Source organism: Benincasa hispida, chromosome 2 (genome assembly GCF_027475165.1).
Source record: "Benincasa hispida cultivar pf3 chromosome 2, pf3_genome.v1.1, whole genome shotgun sequence".
NCBI lineage: Eukaryota > Viridiplantae > Streptophyta > Magnoliopsida > Cucurbitales > Cucurbitaceae > Benincasa > Benincasa hispida.
In genome coordinates, this window is record NC_143479.1 from 20,411,956 (window position 1) to 20,418,775 (window position 6,820).

The window sequence follows — 6,820 nt, forward strand, 5'->3', positions numbered from 1 at the left end:
TAATTAGGTGTCTCAAGAGAGAGTTTAATTTGCTAGACCCAATAATTTAGATTTTTATTCGAAATTGCATGAGAATGAATTTAGAATAATAAAGGGTGTGATTGAAGGATCTTAATGCTGTAACTATTCAAGCGATAGAAGAGATTCGGGTCCATGGATAGTTATTAGGAGGGTTGAGCTTGAGAGAGGATTTCCTTATTTTAGAACTTCTAGCCTCAATCTATCGATTTCAATCAATTGCATGTCATATTCACCATATTCCCTGAATGAAACAACACCCTGGAATTGTTGTACTCTGAATTTGTTCTTGTGTGTGATTGAGTTTTCATTAGTCATAGTTATAGATAAAATTCATCTTTTGGGTTGCTTGAATAAAATTGACAAAGTATTGTGATAGATAAGTTTAGGAAAATTTTGCTTATGCCGGTCCCTGAGGACAATACCATATTTGGGATTTATTACTTCGATTGTGTATGCTTGCGCATTGCATCAAATTTTTGGCACCATTACCGGGGACTGGCAAGAAATTTTTTTCCCAAACTTAATATTACTAAGACTGAGTTGATCTTAATTTGGCATTTTTGTTTATTTTTATTGTTTTTTTGTAGCGGTTGGAGAATCCTTGTATGCGAAGAAGTGAACAGGCTAAACTTGTTCCGTGTGATCCTGAACTTGAACGAACTATAAGAAAGGCAAGAAGGAACAAGAGAGTTGATTTCGACGCCATGGGAGATCTAAGGGGAGCTGTGAAAACCATCAGAGACTATTTTCAATCAGCTGTTCCCACAACCCAGACAGGCATTGCTGAGGCCCCAATCAATGCCAATAATTTTGAGCTAAAACCTTGTCTAATTCAGATGGCACGATAGCTCGCATTCAAAGGAACTCTACATGAAGATCCATATAAGCATATGTGCTCTTTCCTGGACATTAGCGGGATAGTAAAAATAAATGGAGACTCTTCTGATGCCATTAGACTGAGATTGTTTCCTTTTTCTATGCAGGACAAGGCTAAAGACTGGCTGGAGTCATTTGCAACTGGAAGCATAACCACATGGGATAAGTTGACCTAAGCTTTTCTGAATAATTTTTTCCCTCCTACAAAGACGAGCATATTGAGAACATAAATTGGCACATTCAGACAGAGAGAGGACGAGAAGTTATTCGAATCATGAGGATGCTATAAGAAGTTGTTGCGAAAGTGTCCCCAACATGGGTATCCTGACTGGTTACAAATCCAGTTATTCTACAATGGGTTGACCAGTACAACGAAATCCATCTTGGATGCTGCTATAGGTGGCTTAATCTTTGCAAAAACTGCTGATGCTACTAGGGCATTATTAGAAGATATGACTGCCACAAGTTAGAATTGGCCCTCAGAATGATCTCCATCTAGAGCGGCTGGTGTCTATGAACTTGATGAGTAAATGCTTTAAAGGCATTGATGGCCACTTTAACTGGCCCATTAATCTCTTGTCTATAGGAACCCAACCATTGATTGCATCAATGGCGGCTTGTAATGCACTCACTTCATAGGAGGTACCTAACTTTGAGCAGGCAAATTATGTGCGCCAAGCTAATCACTTTCAAGAAGCTCATCAAAATACCTATCAGATGAACCTACCCACTCATTATCACCTAGGTTTGCGAAATCACGAAAATTTTTCTTACGCTAATAATAAGAATGTTTTGCAGGCACCTTCAGGTTTTTCTAAAAAGAAACCATCTGTGGATGTTTTGCTTGAGGATTTCATAAAAGAATCCAGGAGTAGAACCAACTTCCTAGAGAGTACGGTAACGAGTCATGGGAAAGCTATCCAGAACCTTGAGGTTCAGGTTAGCCAGATAGCTGCTACATTGAATACGATGAACAAAGGATCTTTCCCTAGTTGTACAGAGAAAAATCCAAGGGAAGAGTGCAAATCAATAACGTTGAGAAGTGGGGAAAATGTTGTGCATCATCTGACAGACCAGATAGAGGAACATGTAGTATTGAGTCCACCAGCTAATAAGGAAATTCAAGGAAAAACGGGTGATGTTTCCATATCATCCAATTCAGGGAGTAATTCTGGACCTTCCCCTGCTGTATTGAATAAAATTCCTTATCCCCAGCGTTTTCAGAAAAAGAAAGTAAATGATCAGTTTGTTAAGTTTTTGGATATCTTTAAGAAACTTCACATTAACATTCCTTTTGCAGATGCATTGGAACAAATGTCAAACTATGTGAAATTCATGAAGGAGATGTTGTCTTCAAGGAAAAAATTTGAGAAGTACGAGACGGTGAGCTTGAATGAGGAATGTAGTGCTATATTACAGAAAGAAGCTACTACAAAAATTGAAGGATCCTGGGAGTTTCACGATTCGTTGCACTATAGGGAATCTGATGGTAAATAAAGCCTTATGTGACTTAGGAGCCTCAATTAATTTGATGACTTTATCTTTGTACAGGAAACTGGACATAGGAGAGGTGCAACCGACGATGATCTCATTGCAGTTGGTAGATCGTTCCCTCACTTACCCTCGTGGTGTAGTAGAGGATGTTCTGGGTAAAGTCGGTGATTTCATATTCCCAGCGGATTTTGTGGTCCTAGACATGTAAGAAGATGCTGAAATTCCCATTATCCTTGGATGACCATTCCTAGCCACTAGTAGAGCATTGATTGATGTTTATGATGACAAGCTTACACTTCAGGTAAACGATGAAGAGGTAAAGTTCAACATTTTTCGTTCTTTCAAGCCCAATGAGCCTGTAAGTTTGTGCCAAGAGATCAAGGACGTAGATGGTAAAAATCCTAAACAATCTCTTGGTAAAAAAAAAGGCAAGAAAAAGGTAAGTTGTCTTGAACAAACTCCTGAGAAAGGTACAGTTAATTTTATGGATTATATTCGCAAGGGAGATATTGAACTTGTGGACAAGAGAAGAGAAGATTATGCTTTTTCTGATAATTGTTCTTCGACTAATTTTTTATGTGAATGTCAGTATGGGAGAAAGTTATATATTTCAGGTGTTGCTGTGCACAGAATGATGAAAATGCCTTGAAAGTTGTCTGAATTGGAGACCTGGTCTAGCTAAAGACGTTAAACAAGCGCTTCTTGGGAGGCAACCCAAGTGTTCTAGTTTTATTTCAGTTTTATTTCAGTTGTTATTTGATTAGTCTGTTTGTTTTTAAGATAGAGAGCCACCTCGTGATTGTTTTGTTTTGATCTTTAGGTTGGAGATGATGCTCAAGTGTTTTCAAGCACCAGTTCGCCATCCAGATTCATGGATTCTTACTCATTACCCAGGCTTGTATCACACATCTGTTGTGTGATTGTTCTAGAAGTTATGCATTGGGGACAATGCATCTTTTTAAGTTTGGGGTGAGGGTGCGTACTTTTTGCTTGAATCTTTTGTTGTTATGCATGATGTTTTGAGTAGAATGTTTCATGCATGTTATTGAAGAAAATTTGAGGAAAAATTGAAAAATTTTGAAAATTTTGAATTTTTTTGAGAAATAGTTGATTTTGGTTAAGAAGAATGTTGAGATTGATTGAAGTACATTCTTTGGTTGCTTTCTTTTACTACGATGGTTGATGAGTCACCCATGATGTATGACATACTTTGTGAAGGAACTCTAATTTAGAGAACCAGTGAGCGGAAGCAGATCGTTCCAAACTTCATTGAGAAAGAACACATTCATTTACAATCAATAAGAATATATTATGCATAAAGAGTAAATTATAGCATGATTCTTAAGAAAATACAAAGGAATCGAGTACAATACCTTTGAAGAACTCTTTCTTCACGTATTTCCCTCGATCAGTTTCCAATGTGTCCAACCAAGAACTCGAATGCAACGATCAACATAGCAAACAACACGAACTGGAAAAACCTCAATCACAATCGAGTACAACTCAATCCTTGACCTTCGAACAGAACTGAACATCACCACAAAGTTACCTTGGTATTCTCGGTGTGAGAATCCAGGAGTTGTGGGATATGTATGATTTTGGATAGAGGAATGGAGGAGGTAAACGATCGAGTATGCGACAGAAGAAGGAAGTCTATTGTATAGACTTGGTACTCGATCGTGTAGTAAGAAGAAGCCTATCGTATAGACTTGCTACTCGATCGTGTAGCAACGAGTAACTATCGTATAGAATACTTGATGCCTATCGTTTACTCTCTCTACAGGTAATTTGATTACTTGATGCTTGTAGCGTGTGTTATGACAAAATGAAAACTATTTTCATCTTTATCCAACAGTTAGCCATAAATCGTAAATAACCTCCCACTCAAGTTAGTTATTAAGAAAAAGAATTATTAATTATCACATAATTAATATATTATAAATGAATATAACTAACTTATCATATTATATTTATAACCTATAGTTTTAATATTTCATCATATGAAACACATAAACCATAGTTTTTTTTCTTCTTTATGGCATTTAATATAAATCATATTTATATTAATTTCTCCAATCAAATAATGTATCAAATACATTATATCAATTATATCACATATAATTGAATCAATTTAATTATATCATACATAATCAAATTTCCTCTTGTTGATTTGAACACTTCAAACTAACCCAAAATCTGATTCTCAACTTGAACTCATTGAGCTACCAAGGGGACCTTATGGATCTGTAGCTTGAAACTCCAACAGTTTGTGAATAACTTACCGAACTCTTTAATCACGATATCCACCATCCATTAACTGTCAGTCACTCCACTAAAGACCGACAATTGCACTCTTCGCACTACAGATATATTTCTGTGTCTATATAACCAATCAACAATGCGATGACCCTTCACATATCGCTCGTAAGTATAGTTGGGCCAATTTACCGTTTTGCCCCTATAGTTACATCTAACTCCTTAAGTACCACTGGTTCCTCTAATGAACAATAAGCATAGTCCCACAATGACTGAGTCCTCTCTTCCCAATAGTGGGTACGACCATTATGTTCAAGACCCGCAATCAGCCCTTAAGGGAGCAATTTATCTACTTACTCCTGCTTTGGAGAAGGAGTGAATTCCGTCTTGTGTAGCTGAGTTCCCAGCTCCTCAATCAGACGAATCCCCAAAGTGGTAGGTTTGAGTTGGCGACCTAGCCACTCACACCCATGCAAATCAAAGGACCGCCCTCAATGGCAAGAGTTTCCAACTCACTCAGGATTGAGGTCATGTTACCTATGGTCATCCTAGTGAAGTGTAAGTCTATATTATCAATGGCATTATATAAAGAGACTAATCATTTTGTGGTCTGTCTTATACAAACTCTTTGTATAGGATACCCCCACTCGCATGTCTCCACATGAATGATTAAGATCAGACCATTTGTAGTACTTTCCAATGCTTGTAACATCTACAAAGTGGGTCGTATCCGTAGTGTTACAAAGATAAGATATCCCTACTTTATCCATATACTACAAACCATTTATGTTATCACTTAAGGCATGATCCACGTGTATGTCTCCACATACATGCTTAAGTTACATAAAATAACCTCGGATCTTAGTTTATTGGATTGAGTAAATGCTTATAAAATAACACTTATTTTATTAAATAACAATATGTTTACAGAGTTTACAAACTAGAGACTACTAGGAGATTAGGACACCCCAACACTTTGAAGTAGAAATTGGATAACATATTCCTTTCTTGAGTGTTCTTTGTTCTGAATCCCTCTTTGTATCCTCTGTATCTTGAGCACAAACCACTTTAATTTAGAACCTCAAACTGAACAAAGCTTTAATTTAAGTCAATTTGATTGTCACTTCGAAAGGCCCCACTAGTTAGAAAGTGTCTTGTATGATGGTTTGTAATGTTAGACTAAGAGGAAGGAAAAGAATATTATTATTTCCCTTAAAAAAATAAAAATAATAAAAAAATAAGTAGAGTGTACACTTATGTGCTTGAATATTAAACTTGCAATGTGTATGCATGGATGAGGCTAAAAAGAGCCGTCTTTGTTGTGATCAGACACTTGGGAATTAACTAGGTATGGTTCCCTGTAGTTATGTGTGAAGCTAGTGCCTCTAGGTAAAATGATGCAAGTTGGGATCCCGTTAAAATGAGTATTGCAGGCATCTTATCAATTGGCTGGATAAAATTGACGAAGAATTGTGATAGCTAAGTTAGAAAAATTTTGCTCACGTCGGTCCTTGAGGATGATACTCTATTTGGGATTTATTACTTCGATTGCATGCGCTTGCACATATCATCATCTACATAGTATTCTTTTCGTCAATATTAAAAAACATCATGATTGAATCTAACTGCATGGAGGGTATTAATTTGTTTAATGGTGTCTTTGTGGATCTTATTGAAGTCTCTTTTTTCATTGAGGAGTCGTTGTTGATTGACCAAATGTGTATGGGTGATAAATATATGATTTAGGGTGGTCTAGTGTAAGCATACATTGTCAAATAATAATAAACTTCGTGGTATTTCAAGTATCGTATCCCAATAGACTAGTAATTCAATTCTTTCTGAAATAATACTAACAATACAAATCGGTGGTAACAGATAAAAATAAGATTGATTTTGGTTGTGAATAATAAAGTAAATAGTAGATGACAACAGAGATTTACAATCAAGTTTCAACTTGCAAACTTTATGTCTTGACCTATACAGCCGTATTAAGTCGACATTGACCCAATATGGACAGAAAAATTACTCATATTTAGTCTTCTTCACAAGTCCTTTCAAAAGCCTAAGTAGCTTAGTCCTATATTTCTATGGTCGCTAAAACTTTAGATCAATTCATGACAACCTATATTCTATAGTGTATCTTACGGTTAGGGCTACGAGACAACCTATGTCT